The sequence below is a fragment of the Lactuca saligna genome, chromosome 3 (genome assembly GCF_052625555.1).
Source record: "Lactuca saligna cultivar CGN05327 chromosome 3, ASM5262555v1, whole genome shotgun sequence".
Taxonomy (NCBI): Eukaryota; Viridiplantae; Streptophyta; class Magnoliopsida; order Asterales; family Asteraceae; genus Lactuca; species Lactuca saligna.
The window spans coordinates 206,226,076-206,245,925 of record NC_136419.1 but is presented as its reverse complement, the minus strand read 5'-3'; positions in this window follow the sequence as shown (position 1 = coordinate 206,245,925).

The following is a 19,850-nucleotide window of genomic DNA, read 5'->3' as shown; positions in this document are numbered from 1 at the left end:
ATGTTTATTGTTATAACGAGAAATGAGTTTGTATGTGTATGAGGAAACAATGAGTCTCAACCAAACCTATGTCTGAAGCCCTATCGAGTTCTATGCTTATCGTTCCATAGATGAATATGGTATCATGCACTCCAGCGATTCGAGCGAGTGAGGAGTTGTCAATTCCTAATAGCGCTATCCATAATGACCATTGGCTCAAAGAGTTAATGGTTAGAGAAAAGGGAAGGTCCTTAGTACGATAAGTTCTCATGTTCCGTGTCGCATAGACATATATAAAGAAACATAGCAATACAATAGCAATCATGTTTGATAATAATCAATTTAAATACAACATGCAAACAGTAGTTTTTCTGGACATGCTTTTCCACCCTAAAACATAAAAACCGAAAATAGGGGAGTGCGTGAATACTCACAATATGCAAAATATAGTAATCAAGTTTATGTGAGTCAATTAAATATAACGAACATAAATAGTTTAGGACATGCTTTTCCACCCCAAAACATTTAAAAACCGAAAATAGGGGAATGATGAATACTCACAATATGCATTGAGATGATGCAATTGGTGCCTTGACTATGCTCCACTCGTATCACTATCGATTCCTACAATAATGGTATTCGGCAGTGAGTCTCTAATCGAAATCTAACACTAGTATACATAGTACTACAATAGAATTATGCCAATATTGTGTCAAAATTTAATATCGATAAGTTACAAACATTTTTCTATGGAAATTAAGTTTCAAAGAATCAATTGTTATATAACAATTTAAGTGGAAAATTTCCATTATTGAAATGTTAATATTTAACATTTTAGAGGTGTTCCAATGGTTAAATATTCAAAACTAAATCAATTTAATTCTAAAGTATCCTAAAGTTTGCATTTCAGTTTTAATTGAAGTCAAAGACCTCAAGATAAATTTTCTTTAATTTTTGAGTTGTCTAACTATTTTTCACCATTTTAGTTTCTTGAATAACCATAAATTCATGAAAAATAGCAATGAGTTAAGAAAATTCCCCGAACTTTTTATATTACTGTTATTAAACATTACTAAGCTAGGAAAAATATAAAAATGGATTTCCAAGATTTTTAATTATATTTTATGATTTTTGAGCATTTATTCCAATAAAAAATTGAAATAAATAGAAAAACGTTTCCAAAATTACCTAAACTTTTTAATTAACTGTTATTATACATAACTAGACTGGGAAAAATATAAAAGATATTTTTCAGTGGGTATCTCTATTTATCCTTGTTTTATTCCTTTAATTAATTATTAATTAAAGAAATAATATTAAACAGTTAAAATAAATTACCAAAAATTTTTGTAACATCATTTACAGTAAAAATAACCTGGGAAAAATACCAAAAGTGGTTTTCATATTGTATAATCTGGTTTTGGGTATTTATGTGTATATAAGTGTACTTAAGTGCAATTAACTTTAGAAAATAAGAGAAAAATAGTTTAAAGTAGAGAAAAACCCTCAAAATTTTTATGTAACCTTCTACTGAACAACTTGATGTTCTAGTAAATTTTCATGAATTTTGGATAATCAGAACTATTTTTCCTATTTTTTGACCATTATAATTACCAAAAATTTGAAAAAATAGTAAGGCATGATGAAAAATTTTGAAATTATTTTTCTGAGTCACCCATCATAGGTAAGGTATGTGGAAATTGTTAAATAGAATTTTCACACTCTCTAAAGTGGTTTTGTGATTTATTATACCCTAACAAAAAGAAAATCGAAAATCATACCAAACAGCAACAAAAATGGATGAAATTTAGTGAGGGGTCATTATTAATCATATGGGTCATCCATGAATTTACTCCGGATTTATTGACCTCTGGAAGTATTTTATGTGATTTATACCCTTGGTTTTAGCAATAATTTTAATAAATCAAAGAAATAATAAAAGCTCTCGCTATTTTACAGATTATCACATGCATGTGAGGGCTTTCAAAAGGAAAAATGTTGAAAATTTATTTAGAAAAGAAATAGGGGTAATGAACCCAAACAAGTTAAGAAATGTTGCATGCAATGGTGCATGAGATGTAAATGTGGCTGATGTTCATGAATTTGAGTAGCCAATTCAGTGAGGTTTTAAGCCACGAAATTTCAGCGATCATTCACTGGATATGTTAGGTTTCTAAATTATTTTTCCCCAGATTTATGGTTGGGTTTAAGGCCATTGATCATGCAAGGCAAAAATGGTGATCACAGAAAAAGATCTGTTTGCGCAACCATTTTGTAAAAATTGCCAAAAATCGGATATTTAATATTTTACAGTGAGACCAGTTGGGTTTGAAAGTTAACTCGAAATATTATATTTCAGACAAATAATCACGAAATTTGGTTAAGAAATGAGTTAGATATGGCAATTTAAAATCAAGTAAAGAAATCTGGCAGATTGCATGCATGATGATTGGTTAGAAAAGTGAGTTTTCATCATTTCCTTGAGTAAATCTTTTGAAATATTTTAAATAAATCATGATAAACTTATATTCTAGTTATGTTTCCAGAGATCAAAAGATTAAAACTTATCAAAATGTATACATTCATTTATGAACAAAAATTTGTTTCTCAAAAACTCTTAACTTGAGTTTGATGTTAATCCTTAAAATCGATTTTTGCACTAAGATCATGAACATGCAACCTTGTTTATCATACATGCATGGTGTTAAAACACATCCATGATGTTCTAAAAACCATTTTAACAAAAAGAAAACAAGTTTGAAGAAGATGAAGAAGAAGAATAAGGAGAAAGTATAAGAAAATAGCAAAACTTGAATGAAAAGTGAAGTAGAATGAAAGAAAATTCGGGATTACCTTCAAGATTACTTCAAATGATGAATATTTAGAGTTTAAGGTGTGTTCTTGGAGCCATTTCTATGTAAAATTTCGTGGTTAGGGTGAGGGGAAGAGAGAAAATGTGATGATGATAAAGAGTGTCAGAGAGAATGAGGAGGTGAAGTGTGGAGAGGTGAGAAATGATTCAAATTTTGGGGAAGAGAGATAATGGGAGAGAGAGGATGAATTTTAGGGGGGGGGGAAGGCTCCCTCTCTCTTGTTTCTTTTATAAAATTTTATATCTTTTATAAAAATGTGCAACTTTTTATAAAATGTGCACCTTAACCTAGTTTTTATGCATAAAACTCTTGATTTTTGAATTATAAATCTAGGTTAAATTTTAATAACTAAATCTTTATTTTCATTGATTGTATTTCATAATAATTATTATGATAAGATAATATTATAAGTTTCATAATTATTTTTATAGGATTTTTAAGGTTAAAGTTTATAAAAATGAGTTTTTAGGGCTTTTAGGGTTTTTCGGATTTTGCTAAACTTTAGATATCTAGGTAAGTTGAATCTCTGAGACATCAAATTATTTTTGTGTTTCCTAACTCTTATTCAAGTTAGAAATAATGTTTGTAATTTATTTTTATCGGTTTATTGGTATTCTATGTAGTGATTCCGAGATTCAAGCGAAATTGAGGAATCAAGTATACTAGTCCTAGTCTTCAACTTTGACTTAAGTTTCTATGAGACTTTGAAATCACTTCTACTTCTAGGTCAAGTGCATGATGTGTGCACATGAATCATGAAATGTTGTTCGAGTGAAAGAGTAACCCGAATATGGATAGTCACTACAGTTAAGTAGTTGTAGAATTCACATACCAATGTGAAATCCAAGCACATTATCCATTTTCTCTATCTGTTTCCAAGATTCTACTAGGTTATAACTTAGCTTCTAGTTACTAAGTCTAATATGTGTAGTGCCTATATGTGTAACTAAGTTTATTCAAATCTAGAACTAACTCGAATTTTGACGGTTGTCACAATGACCATTTACCAATTCCCACCAAGAAAAATGAAATGTGTTAATTAAGTTTTAATTGGATTTGAAACTGCTACATCCTTTGAGATTCATTTAACAATTCAATGGCATGTTTAAATCTTGATTATGCCCTTCAGGTGTGTGACTGGGATACCAATGATCACAAATATGGTGTGAATAACCATGCAACTGTACTTGGTACTCTTAATGTCAATTATCACCTTAATCAATGTGTCGGTAAAATACACATGCTCCATTTACCTTATGATAAACATTAAGCTATCCTTTGCCACCCTTACTAGTCCAAGTTAATGTGTCGGTTAACCACACACACTCCATCAACAACTTGGTGCGGTGCAAAGTGTAATTTCATGTATTAGCATCAATTTCACATTTTCCTAAAGTAACTAAGATTAGGAGTTTATAAAAGGTTTAGTTAATTTATATTTATCATTATAGTTTTAATGAGAATTATAATCTTTGTTCTACCCATTTGGCTAACAACCCTCCACCAGTCAAGGAAGCGGTGGGTGAGAGTGGACACCCATTAAACCACGATGTTTATGCCCAAGGTGTCGATTTTGAGGTGCATTAAAGCTTATACCAAGTCCAACTATAAGATGAGGGCCAAACTCTAACTTTGGAGAGCCTTTAAGGTGTGTACGGCCAACCTTATGAAGGTGTGCGACCGTACACCTTCAAGGGGTGAAGAACAATGCTGAAACATGAAGAATTAAGGGATCTTTCAAGTATAACTAGTTAGGGGATGCATTACTTATATTTTTGAAGCCTTTGGAGGGTTCTTGGATGAAGATTCTAGAGAGAGAAAGTAGTAGTGTGTAGCCAAGAGAATTAAAGAGTGAAAGAAAAGGGGTCTCCTTATATATATAGGGGTGGGTGACCCACCACCCCGAGTGTGCGGTCATGGGGTGGGTATACGGCCGCAGACCCATGTGTACGGCCGTACACTCCTCCTAGAGGGGTGTTTGGCCCAAATATTGTGCTATGACTTGGAATAACTCGACCTAGAACCCAAAATTTGATTGTACTAGGCTTATAACCCAAAGTTTCGGGTTGTCACATCATCCCCCCGTTAGAGGGAACTCCAAGGTGTCTGATGAAGTTCTTATGCCATATCGCCTCCTTTGTCGCTTCGCTTGTGCTATGTACTCTAATTCGCACATTGAATCAGCTAGAGTCTCCTTCTTGGAACTTTGCCAAGTGATTACTCCTCCATTCAGGGCAAACACCCAGCCCGACTGAGAGCGGAAATTATCGTTGTCGGTTTGAAAGTTGGCGTCACTATATCTGTCACTCTCAAGTCGTCACTCCCACTGAAGGTAAGGAACCAGTCCTTAGTCCTGCGCGGGTACTTGAGAATGTTTTTCACTACAGTCCAGTGAGCCTTACTAGGATTACCTTGATATCTGCTGAACATGCCCAAAGCAAAGGCCACATCAGGGTGACTACAAGTCATAGAATACATGATCGAGTCAACAGCAAAAGCATATGGTAATCGACTCGTCGTAGCCATCTCAACACTTTATACAAGTTGGCGTCACTTACCCTGTCTAGTATTGTGTTGGATCGGTAAGTCACCTTTCTTGGAATTATGCATGTTGAACCTTTTCAACACTTTATACAAGTTGGTACTTGGACTAAGTCCAATTAGTCTCTTACTCCTGTCTCTCAATATCCTTATCCCTAGGATATAGGCAGCTTCCCTAAGGTCCTTTCATAGCGAAACACCTCCTAAGCTAGGACTTCACCTCATGCAAGGTTGGGATGTCATTTCCTATGAGCAGTATGTCATCCACATACAATACCAAAAAGCTAAGTGTACCCCACTAGCTCTGACATATACACATGACTCATCCGCACTTCTCGAAAAGCCAAACTCTTTTACTTTCTCATCAAAACAAAGATTCCATCTACGAGATGCTTGTTTCGATACTTAAATGGATTTCTCAAGCTTACACACTATTTTAGGGTAGTTTGCATCGACAAAACCATCTGGATGACTCATGTAAACATCCTTAGCCAACTTTCCATTAAGGAAAGCGGTTTTGACATCCATTTTCCATATTTCATAATCATGAAATGCAACAATGGCTAGCATAACCCTAATAGACTTAATCTTCGCTACTGGTGAGAAGGTCTCATTATAGTCAACTCCCGGAGTTTGAGTAAAGCCCATTGTAACCAGTCGCTCCTTATAAGTGGGCACCTTTCCATCCATGTCGGTCTTTTTCTTGAAGATCCATTTGCACCCGACTGTCTTACGACCCGGTACACTGTCAACCAAGTTCCAAACTTGATTGTCATACATGGACTGAATCTCGATGTCCATCGCCTATTTTCATTTAGCAGACTCGGGGCCTGCCATGGCTTCCTTGTAGTTGTTAGGTTCATCCAAATTTACCAGTGTGCTATCACTAATAAATGTATCACCTTCTAAAGTAATATGGAAACAATAGAACTCAGGTGGAGCTCTAACTCTACTAGAACGCCTTAGAGCTACAAACTCGTCAACCGGCTCAATAAGAGTTTCCTCCTCAGTTTGATCGCTAGTTCTTGAGGTTCCTTCGTTGCTTGACTCTTGAAATTCTTCAAGGTCAATTTGCCTCCCACTATCCCTTTGGAATACAAGTTCTCTCTCACGAAAGACTGCTCTCCTCGCAACGAAGACAACATTGTCACTCGGTCTATAGAAGAGATAACCAAAGGAATTTTGTGGGTAGCCAATTAAAATACACCGCTCACTCCGATGTTCGAGCTTGTCATGAGTCTTGCACCTCATAAACGCTTCGCAACCCCATACCTTGAGGTGTGATAATAAGGGAACCTTCCCTGTCCACATCTCGTGAGGTGTTTTGGCAACCTTTTTAGTTGGTACATGATTAAGGATATGGGCCGCAAAGTCCAAGGCATACCTCCAAAATGAGATTGGTAACGAATCTCGAATCATCATGGAACGAACGATCTCTACAAGGTTCGGTTGCGCCTTTCAGCCACACCGTTAAGTCGTGGTGTCCTAGGTGGCATCAATTGTGAAACAATTCCACACTCCTTAAGATAGTCTAGGAACTCGATACTAAGATACTCACCACCCCGTCCGAATCGGAGCATCTTTATCTTCCTGCACAACTGATTCTCCACTTTTTGTTTAAACTCTTTGAATTTATTAAAGGTTTTTGACTTATGCCTGATTACATAGATATAGTCATATCAGCTGTAATCATCAGTAAAAGTCACATAGAAGCGATTAGCATCTCTTGTAGCGGTTCTAAAGGGCCCACACACATTGGTGTGTATGAGATATAACAAACGCTCACCCCTTTCACAAGAACCAATGAAGGATGACTTAGTCATTTTTCCAAGTAAACAAGACTCACAAGTGTCATTCGACCTTAAGTCGAGTGACTCCAAAACTCCAGCCTTTTGGAGTTGGCCTATGCGCTTCTTGTTGACATTTCCAAGTTTACAATGCCACAAGGATGCCTTATCCAAATCATTAGAAGAATCGATATGGAACACATTATCTCCTAAGTTGTCTATAACCATCATAGTTTAATACACACCATTACAAGGTAATGCTCTAAAATAAAAAGCATCGTTGTAATAAGCATATATTGCACCAATTTCATTATCAAACGAAAATGTGAAACCTTGTTTGTACAAACCATGAAAGGAAATAATATTTATCGCCATAGCAGATGAGTAGCAACAAGTATTCAAATCTATTTCTAACCCACTACTAAGAAATAAAGAGTAAACTCCAATCTTGGTGACAGGTGAAACATTCCTATTCCCCATGATCAAGTTTATCTTCCCGTGCTCCACATCCTTACTTCTTTTGATGCCCTGCACATCAGAGCAAGTGTGAAATCCACAACCTGTGTCAAGCACCCAAGAGTTAGTATGTTATGAGTATTTAGATATAATAGTGTAAATACCTGCATGGGTCGCTTTAACCTTCCCATCCTTGATATCCTTCAAGTATTTGGGGCAGCTTCGCTTCCAGTGCCCCTTTTCATGGCAATAGAAACACTCTGCTTCTTTTGGGTTGCTCGAGGGAGTAGTAGAACCTTCTTTGGTTCCACTTGAAGAGGATCTATCAAGATACTTTCCCTTGTGGCTCTTGGAAGGAGCCTTCCTCTTCTTCCCCTTACCTTGCCCAATTGCCAGAACAGGAGCATTAGCAGTAGTAGTGGTTACAGCAGATTTACCTTTGAGACCACTTTCGGCAGTCCTCAAAAGGCCTTGAAGCTTGCTCAGAGTGACTTCCTCCTTGTTCATATGATAAGTTATGCAGAATTGATGATAACATGGAGGTAAGGAATATAGAATAATATATATAGCAAGCTCCTCATCAAAGTTCACATTCAATTTGAGCAGACGGTTCACAAACCTTTTCATTTTCTGCAAGTGTCCCGTGATGGGTTCACCATCCTACATCTTTGTTGTAATCATGGAGCAGATGATTTCATAACACTCTTGATGGGAACTCTGATGGTATATTTCCATCAGGTCTTAGTGAATCTAAAAAAGGTAGAAGTCCTCATATGATCTTTGGAGTTCAGGAGACATGGTGGAAATCATGATACAAGCTACCTTGGTGGCATCTTTCTCATGTGCCCTAAAATCTGCAATCTCCTGAGGAGTAGCAGCAGACTCATCGATTTCCTTAAGCTCATTGTCGAGGATATATTTCTTATCCTCATAGCGAGTGACCATCCTGATGTTCCTAATCTAATCATTGAAATTAGTCCCATCAAATATGACTCTCCCACAAAGATTCATGAGAGAGAAGGAACTGGTAGGGTTTGAGCCAGAAGTAGTGTTGGAAGACATCTGAAAAGAAAGAAAGACAAAGTTTAGATTAAATATAGAGTCCTAAATATAACACCCAAAATGAAATATTAAGGCTAGGACCCAACACAATATTTTACAATTTGGAAGAGGGATATCGTAATTCAACTTTAAAAGTATTTGATGGTAGGTAAATGATTTTCACACCCCGCTAAAGCGGAGACACGAGGCGTGGCAGTATAAAGGGTTTCATAGCAAAGTTAAAAGACAACACCAACCATAGAATTAAGAATTATTACAAATTTACAATGGGTTTGAACAACTTTTACAAGAAATTACAATGAAAAATAGATATGCAACACATGGTTGGGTTTAAGGCCAGATTTATGGTTGGGTTTAAGGCCATTGATCATGCAAGTAAAAAATGGTGATCACAGAAAAAGATCTGTTTGCGCAACCATTTTGTAAAAATTGCCAAAAATCGGATATTTAATATTTTACAGTGAGACCAGTTGGGTTTGAAAGTTCAGTCGAAATATTATATTTCAGAAAAATAATCACGAAATTTGGTTAAGAAATGAGTTAGATATGGCAGTTTAAAATCAAGTAAAGAAATCTGGCAGATTGCATGCATGATGATTGGTTAGAAAAGTGAGTTTTCATCATTTCCTTGAGTAAATCTTTTGAAATATTTTAAATAAATCATGATAAAATTATATTCTAGTTATGTTTCCAGAGATCAAAAGATTAAAACTTATCAAAATGTATACATTCATTTATGAACAAAAATTTGTTTCTCAAAAACTCTTAACTTGAGTTTGATGTTTTAATCCTTAAAATCGATTTTTGCACTAAGATCATGAACATGCAACCTTGTTTATCATACATTCATGGTGTTAAAACACATCCATGATGTTCTAAAAACCGTTTTAACAAAAAGAAAACAAGTTTGAAGAAGATGAAGAAGAAGAATAAGGAGAAAGTATAAGAAAGTAGCAAAACTTGAATGAAAAGTGAAGTAGAATGAAAGAAAATTCGGGATTACCTTCAAGATTACTTCAAATGATGAATATTTAGAGTTTAAGGTGTGTTCTTGGAGCCATTTCTATGTAACATTTCGTGGTTAGGGTGAGGGGAAGAGAGAAAATGTGATGATGATAAAGAGTGTGAGAGAGAATGAGGAGGTGAAGTGTGGAGAGGTGAGAAATGATTCAAATTTTGGGGAAGAGAGATAATGGGAGAGAGAGGACGAATTTTAGGGGGGGGGGAAGGCTCCCTCTCTCTTGTTTCTTTTATAAAATTTTATATCTTTTATAAAAATGTGCAACTTTTTATAAAATGTGCACCTTAACCTAGTTTTTATGCATAAAACTCTTGATTTTTGAATTATAAATCTAGGTTAAATTTTAATAACTAAATCTTTATTTTCATTGATTGTATTTCATAATAATTATTATGATAACATAATATTATAAGTTTCATAATTATTTTTATAGGATTTTTAAGGTTAAAGTTTATAAAAATGAGTTTTTAGGGCTTTTAGGGTTTTTCGGATTTTGCTAAACTTTAGATATCTAGGTAAGTTGAATCTCTGAGACATCAAACTATTTTTGTGTTTCCTAACTCTTATTCAAGTTAGAAATAATGTTTGTAATTTATTTTTATCGGTTTATTGGTATTCTATGTAGTGATTCCGAGATTCAAGCGAAATTGAGGAATCAAGTATACTAGTCCTAGTCTTCAACTTTGACTTAAGTTTCTATGAGACTTTGAAATCACTTCTACTTCTAGGTCAAGTGCATGATGTGTGCACATGATTCATGAAATGTTGTTCTAGTCAAAGAGTAACCCGAATATGGATAGTCACTACAGTTAAGTAGTTGTAGAATTCACATACCAATGTGAAATCCAAGCACATTATCCATTGTCTCTATCTGTTTCCAAGATTCTACTAGGTTATAACTTAGCTTCTAGTTACTAAGTCTAATATGTGTAGTGCCTATATGTGTAACTAATTTTATTCAAATCTAGAACTAACTCGAATTTTGACAGTTGTCACAGTCTCCCCCAGTTGAAAGAATTTCGTCCCAAAATTCAATTCGTGACACATTCTATTAGAACTCAGCCGAATACAATTGTATAATTGTAGAGGTGGTGACCTGAAGAGCTCTTTGATTATTTTGGGTTAATTCCTCAAGGGAAGAGCCCAACTCTTTAGCTATAATCAAATTAATGTTTCCCCTAATTCGAGTTCTACAGTCTAGATTGCGAGAAATTAGGATCATGGAAATCATGATCCAACCATGGTGACCTAGTTGAAAAAGATCATCTAGTTAGATATTATCTGAAATAAGAGAGCGGTATAAGTTTTGCTGAATAACCAACTGCACTGAGCGTTAAGTCCGCGTTGAGGCTTAAGTCGCATTCTAAATTAGCACTAAGTGTAAATATATCGCCTGATAAAGAAGAGATTAGGAACAATTTGTTCACGTCCGGTTTGGCTACTAAATATGGAAAATATGTATAGTCTGAAATAATAAGGTGTAGCACGAATGAAAAAGAAGTGATCGAGAGTGAGTTCTTAAAAAATACACACTAAGGGTAAGTAACGAGGTTTTGGTACACCTCAAATGTAAAGGCTATTGAAGTGTCGTCTATAAAATAAGTTACGAAACGATCGAGGATTTCCGTGGCAACATTTACTACCACGGTTACTCTTACTATAATAAAACAATATTTGAAGAATATATATATATATTTAGAAAGTCATCGTCGCAAGGGAGGCGATGCAAGTTTATGATAAAATAAATCACCTTGTCTAGATAACAATTTGAGTGATTAGAAATGATAAGTAATCTCACTATTATCAAAATGTGTAATAATTCCAAGATAATGTAGATACATGTGTGGCGATCAAATAAAGTAGTAAAATAATATAAAGATTAATCAAGGTTAAAGGTTTAAGTCATCAATGAGGGAATTTATATAGAAATATTCATATTAAACTTTTGAGAAGTTATCCAACTGTCTAAGTCAGGACAAATTAAAGTTTACGAGGAGTCCGAATACTTATGAAAAAAAGTTTGAGAGTTTAGGAACTCACTGAAAATTGCAAACTAAAATGCTATTTTAAGAAATGTGTAAAAATGTTGATCTTTGGAAATAGTGCATTCTTAGTTTAGTCATTCTACGAAAACAATCATTTAGAGAATAGATAATCGTAAAATTCAAAACTTTTGATGTATTGAAAGAAAAGAAAAACATAAGGAAACATATCCTTCACATATAATTTCCGAATATAGAAAAATGATAAGAATAAGAGTATTCATCTTGTACATTAATTATAATGAAAAATTCAATGAAAATTGCATTTTAAATCATGTTTCCGACTTTAAAACGAAAGAGCAAATGTGATTAGGGATTACTTGTTTAAGAGTAGATTTCAAAATATAAATAAAAAGTATATGATAAATGACGTATTTGAATATGTCAAAGCTGACTAAATCAAAGGTATGCCTCATGAATATACACGTATTAATCGCTCAAAAAGAAAGGGTAGACTTCTAGTCTTTATATATACGAATATGATACCAGGAGAAGCAAAATAGATAGAAACAAAGTTAGACAATGTATTATGTTAACATTATGGCGTGCGAGATCTAAAATCAGAAGGAGAGCGAGAAATAAAGCTCGGGGGAAAGAAAAGGAAGATTGCAGCAATTATTGCTATTGTTAAAATTCAAAGAACAATACATATATGTATATTTAAAAACAGGTTGAGATATAATTCAGACTTAAATATTCGATGTATGTTGATTAAATAGATATGTAGGAGTTCTAAAGTGATTTCTAAGTTTTGCTAAAAATTCATAAGTTATCTATTAAGTTAAACTCTATTTGTGAAAAAGAAGAAGCACTACAACTGGTAATTTAAAATCTGACAGTCTTGACCCTTTTAGGCTTAAGTCTAACAATGGTTAAAACGGATAAGGTAAAACTCGGTATACTTAAAACAATAATTTCGCGTTGTCGAAAGCGCATCACTGGAAATTTAAAAATGAACAATAAGTTCTCAAATGCTATAATTTTAAAAAAACTTCATAGATTATAAAACTATATTGAAGCACAGTGCACAAATAAGGTATATTTTGAATAACAAGCGTTAGATATGTCTTACAAACATGTTTGAAGTAGACATTTGCATAAATATCATCTTGTGTTTTCGAGAAAACACATTAAAGTAAATTACAATGTCTAAAAGAGAAAGCGGTTAAATGTGTCAAAGCAAAAGTGTTTTGAAGATTCAATGAAGCTTTTAGACATACTATGAAAAATAATGTCATATGTTTAAGTTTTATAACATAGGGTTTAAACACTTTTATAAAAGAAAATGTTTGTAAGTTTTTCGAAAACGTGCCAAAATGGTAAGCAAGGTTTAAAATGGTTTATATGCCCTCAAAAGCACATATATCCATTGAAATGGATTTGAAATGAAATTGAAATAGTAAGGTTAAAAACCAATATTGGTTAAGTTGAGTTTTGGAGAAAAGCGTTAAATTAAAGCAAGTTGTCAAAAGAGTTTTAGCGAGAATATGGCTTAAATTGTTAGGAAATGTCTACTAAGTTGAACGAAGTGGATATAAAATATTTTATCGATGATAAATAAAACTGGTGAAACGAAATAACTTTTCGATGGAAGATTAAGAAGTAAGGAATAAGTATGTTAGTGTAGCTGATCGTACCTAAATACTAATGCGAGTCTTTGGCGAGTGCCGATGTATTTTCCCTGAGATAAAGGACAAGAAAAATTGTTAGTAAAACGTTTTATGGTGTCAATGCAGTTTATGACCTTCTATAGAGGTCAAAGGGATATCCTTTGTTAAGTTTTAAGCTCAAGGCGGAAACAACTTAAAGCTAAATTCGTAGCATAGTAGAGAAGTCTCACGTATGGGTTAAACCTCCGTGTCTCCTTGTGAGTCGAATCCGGAATGCCCGCCATTGGTATCCAAGTGATTACTTAGTGGCGACTCATCTACCTTCTTATGCGATGCTCCAATTACCATTTTTGTCGATATCGAATCACTTTTTCCTAGTTGTATCTCTAGTACAAACACGATGAAGAGGTATTGAGGAATAATTGGAATAGCTTTTGACTTATGATTATTACTAGTGTATATCTAGCTATTAACGTTACATCTAAAGTCAATAGCTACCAAGGAATACCCATTCTCAACACTAAGTGTATTGCTCCTAGAGTGGCTAGTGATATAACCTAAGTGGTTAACCTAGCACTTGATAAGGGGTAGGAATATTTCTAAATAAAGACATTATGGTAAAAGTGCACTTAGTTTCTAAGTGTACCTAGATGAATGCCTATAATATGCAATGCCCGTACGCACACCGAAAAATTTTGTTGTTCAAAGTTCAAGATGAAAATCGTTTTGAACATAATTCTACTATAACCGTTTCAAGCATAACATTAAGTTTCCTTAATTAAGCATAGTTGGCCAGGCTATACTTAATTAAAGTCCAATAATGCATACTCAAATTAGTCATACTAGTAGTATGTTCAATATTTTAAAAACGTTTAGATTTTTTTTGGCTATAGTTGTGGTTTTCCAAAGGAAAACCGGTATTCTCGATAACCTTCGGCTCTGATACCATTTCCTGTCACACCCCGCTAAAGCGGAAACACGAGGTGTGGCAGTATAAAGGGTTTCATAGAAAAAGATAAAAGACAACACCAACCATATAATTTAAAATCATTACAAATTTACAATGGGTTTGAACAACTCTTACAAGAAATTACAATGAAAAATAGATATACAACACATGCGAATGCTCCTAAAAGTGAAGTGTCCCTAAGTGCCACTTACTTGATGATTCTTAAAAAGCATGTAAAACGAGCATCAACTATAAAAATAGTTGGTAAGTACTCACAAGTTTAAGAAAATAATATTGGTTCATGAGTTGAAATCAAAGTTTTGATAAAATTTTCCAATAATAAAAGTATATTGCTAGGAGTAAATAAGTTTGTAAACACAATTCGTTTTTATCATGAGAAATAAAGTATATTGCCCGAATAAGATGCAACATTCATGTTTTCATGGAAGATAAAGTTCTTTACTCAACGAGTAAACAAGTTTCATTGCTAAAACGAGCTGTCAATTTCGTTGCTACAAGGAGCAAACAATTTCATTGCAAAAACATGTATATAAGTTTCCACTAGTAAAGTTCGTTGTTGTAATGAGAAATAGAGTTCATTGCTATAATGAGAAACAAAGTTCATTGCTTTAATCAGAAACAAAGTTCATTGCCATATTAACAAACAAAGTTGATTGCTATTAATGAATACATGTTTATTGTTATAACGAGAAATAAGTTTGTATGTGTATGAGGAAACAATGAGTCTCAACCAAACCTATGACTGAAGTGTTGGGTTATGAGCATTCTAACACTCCTAAGTGTACATGCAACCCTAAATACCTTGGATCTATGTTTTCTCTATTATACATGCAAATATGAACATCCAAGGTATTATCCTAATCTAGCATACAAAACTATCAATATAACAAGATAGAATACATACCTCTTTGATGTAGAATGTCTTCATGAAGCTTGAGTGCCTAGTGCCCCAAGTGTGACACCTCAAATGGTTCACACAACACCAAATACACTTGGAATAACTTGAGAGAATTCTACACTTCATAAAATCGGCTAGCCCTCTCTAGAATAATCTAGTGGCCGATTTTGGTCAAGAATAATATCTATATATAGTGTTACAATTAGGGTAAACTCTAATTGTCATGACTTTCCATTTCCTTGGATCCATGGGTTCAAATACACCATGGAGCATCCAAGGAGCATCATATGGGTTTTGGCCCAACTAGATAATCCATGGAGCATTAGCCCACTATACAAGTATGGATGATTTACACAATCAACCCATATATTTAATTAGTCTTCTTTTGATCACTTAATTAATCCTAGATTAATTCTTGATCAATACTAATTAAATAATCTTATTATTCTTATTATTAATATACTAGAACTTATAATATATTAATAACCATAAGTGTCTTATTTCTCTCATTATAGTCTATCCAAGTGCATGATGCCATGCAACCCAAATGGACCATGCCGGGTCGGGTCAAGTCTTACCAATTATAGTTATGGACTTAGACATTAATCCAACAGTCTCCCACTTGGATAAGTCTAAAACTGTTATTGCGTATGACTTCAGGAACCAACTGGCAATCGTAGCTCTCAAAAGCTTCTGTCAAACTCTGACCTTGTAGATGAACTCTGATCTTGTCAATGACTTGTCCATTAGATAATGGATCATATATTCCTCCATTCTAGATATCATATGGACTGAGACATGGATTATAATCATTCTCTCTATCCATTTGTTGTTTCCCGATTTCCGATTTATGACGACTGACTAATTGAACAAATCAAATCAGTCCTGGCCCGGCCGAGCACTTCCATTTGTCATCATCAAATCATCGAGGGGCCCACAGATATCGCTTTTATCCCGAAGGTAAAAGGAATGGATAAACTTCGACTCATATGGCTTGTTCTACTACTTGTTGAATCATACACAAAGACACGTTTTATAACATCGAGTTACCAATGCGTTTTGTGCAATCAATGTACAACCAACTCATAGTAACAACTCATATCTCTAGGTTTGAAGAATATAAGATATTATCGTCTCATGATCACTCGTGATAAAATCCATGAAGTGATTCCAATGAGCGCGGGTTGAATCCAATACTCAGAACTTATGAGCACTCATGAGTGTTGTAGCCCTTTGTCCAACATCTTAGACCTCTACAAGCCAGCCCATGACAGTCTTAATTCATATCTACTTCCAACATATGACCGACTGTGGATGGTTTGAATAACTTAGTCATTCCGGAAGAATACCCTAGTTTATTCGGGAAGTCAAAACATGCAAAGTGAAACACAATAATAATTGAATCCAATATGGTCTCAGAACTTATGAATATAAATAAAACACCTTTTATTTATCACCATATGATTACACATTATTCATTGTATACTGCTTCAGCTATCAACTTTTATTCTTGAATTTAAAACAATAGTTGTCCAATGCTCCAAGCATGTACACTATGTTTTCTAAACACTAGTCATGCCATACACCAAGTATGCATACTATGTTTGCCTATGATCTTTACATTGTGAACTAGATCAATTGAACATAGCTTCAATGATTCTCTTTTCACACTCCCAAATCCTTACTGTAAATACAAGAATTCCAAATTCATGTCATTTACTGAAATCTGTTAGATTCTAAAATTATATGCATTGATTCTCTTGTAATGATTATGCACAAATTCACAAAGACTTGGCAACAATCATTACAGAGTATTCCAAAGGAGATCAACTCCTTGGAAACATCCTTCTTGCATTAAGTTTCCTAATCTTAAACAGATTGAAAATTCTAACTTTGAAACATTTCCAGATTCCATTTCGACTATCACTTCTGAACAAGAGTTGCCTCCATACAGATTATGTCAATATGGTCCTTCCAGAATTATCACTATACTTCTAACTGTCCTTGAGCAACCAATCTTTGGTAAACCTTAGATTGTCCTCGACAATTGTTTAATCCTTTTAGTCATATCCAGTTCTAAACCTTTTCCCTTCTTAATGCCCCAGGCATTTGGAAATTTTTAGAAAGGATGAATATAGCACATGTAATCGATCCTATATCCGAAGCATATGGGACACGATTCATGATGTCTCACATAAAGACTAAACCAGTCTTTTGCGATAACATTTCCATTTCAATTTGCCAAGTTCTCATAATTCAGATTATGAAAAGGGATGTCGTAATCATAATCGAATTTAAGAACGCAAATAATGGACCCATATACAGAATTTCCTTATGTTGAGCCATTCCAACATGAAATTCATATATATCCTTGACTAAATGATTAAAACCTCACGATCTAAGCTTATAGATTTGAGATGAAGTATAATTTCCTCTCCCTTAATTATAGCAAAACAACTTTTTCCCAATTGAAACCTTTTGTTTTCTATAATTAACATTGCTAGCTTGCAATACTTATCGTAATTATCATGCTCCCACTAACATGATAATTATTAGCATAACACTTATGCTCCCACTAGCTTTGACATGTACTCAGAAAGCTCGACTTCTAGAAATCAATACTTTATTGACTTTCTGACAAAAGTTAAGATTTCTGATACTAGATTGTTTTGATAAGACTTTATCAAAAAACATACACGTTCCCTTAGATAGCACATTTGTGTGTCTAAACAATTATGAAGAGGGATGTCGTAATCATAATGGTTAGACCTTTTTGCCACTTCTCACAAGTCCAAGTTAGTGTGCCGGTAAACCACACACGCTCCACTAACGACTTTGAGAATGCAAATATCCCAATTGCTATCTAGCTAAAATCTACTTAGTGGAAGTGTTTCCTCACCATCATTTTCATGAATCAGAGAGAAACCTTATGACACTTAGATTTATTGGTGTATGAGTTCCTACCCATATGAATTTGTCAAAACCATAATCACAAGACAAGGATAATGACAAATCCAAAACCATATGGATTGAACTCAATCTTAATTTCTTGTCACCTGGCAGCTCAAGGGTCTACCATTGCTTCCAAGTTGTTGTGCAACACATTGAGAACTCTAAGAACTCATATGCAAAGCCAACTTTAACTAGAATGGGCACAGAATATGTCAACACGATAGGTTATAAACCTCAAGTCGTGTGCTAGTGAAGAACTTCAGGTTTAATTCTTGATTAGTTCTTGAGAATTTCAAGACCTTTAAGACTCCCACTGTCCTCTTGACCTATAAGACTCCCTTGTCAAACATCCAAGAGATAGTGCGGATTCTAATCAAGACAAACACTTTACACAATTGGCCGAAGTTGGTCTTTGTTTTATCCAAAACATCACAACTTACCAATTTCAAATGTACAAGAGTAGAAAACTTTTACTCTTACATTTGTCAAGTGTTTTTAAACCTTATTTAAGACATGTCGCTCATATTACAATCTTGGAGTATGACTCTAAGACTTGTATTGGAACGAAGTATGACTCATCTTCTTGATTTAACCATTTCAACAATTCAAGATCCCTTCTTCTTAGTCATAAGAATGCACTAAGACTTCCTTAGAGAACTAATTTTGATATGGTTTCTTAATCATTAAGATGATCACAAAACTGATACTAAAGTATTCTCCCATCTTTTCAGATTTGAGAAACTTTTATCTTTCTGCCTAAGTTGATTCTTCTTATTCGCTCTGCCTTACATTGGAACCTTTTCCAATGTCTCAGAGTTACACTTAAGCCTGTAAGTATAATCATATTTACTGAGCTTTAGTAAACTATGACGAATAGTCTTATTAATCTTTTGTGGTGGACTTAATCAGTTCACATGACTATGTACTCGATCCCTTAGTCCATTACTTGACTCACACATTCAAGTAATTAGTCTTAATTTTCCAATACTTGAAAGTTCTCATTCATCATGCTATACAACTTGCATGATTCCAAGTCCCGGTCCAATTGAAACTTGGGTGATGAGAATCTTTCCTTATTTGGTAAATTTAGACATTACCACAAATGAAAGAATCAATTACATATTTCCACTCTTGCTATTAATGGAATCATATAAACAACAATTTTTCCTCAAATGCCATTGTAAGGATATTTTAAAATAACTAAAATCAAAATTTTCTTTTATTTTAAAACATGCGGAAAAACTTATCCTTACAATCCATATGAAAACTTGTTGTTATCTATTCCTAAGCAATACCTCATAACTCCTAAGAAGTAGCTCAAGAATCCGATCTTCAAACTATGCGATAGAAATCCATCTATGCGATCAGATTCATCATATTCTTTCTTTAAGTTCCTTTACTTTTTCTTTGATTCTTAAAACATTACCATGTGACCCAGTCACATCATGTATCAGGAATCTCAGAATAGAAACTTAACAGAGTTAGATAGTGGACTTTACCTGAAGTAGAGTCAAACTTGTTGACTTTAACATCCTTAGGTAAATTTGGCAGCTTCACAACTAATAACCCTTACTTTGGCAATATAAACATATGGACCCTTTGATAATGGTACACAGGACTATTACAGACTTAGCCTTTTTTTTCTCCTTACCATTTGGT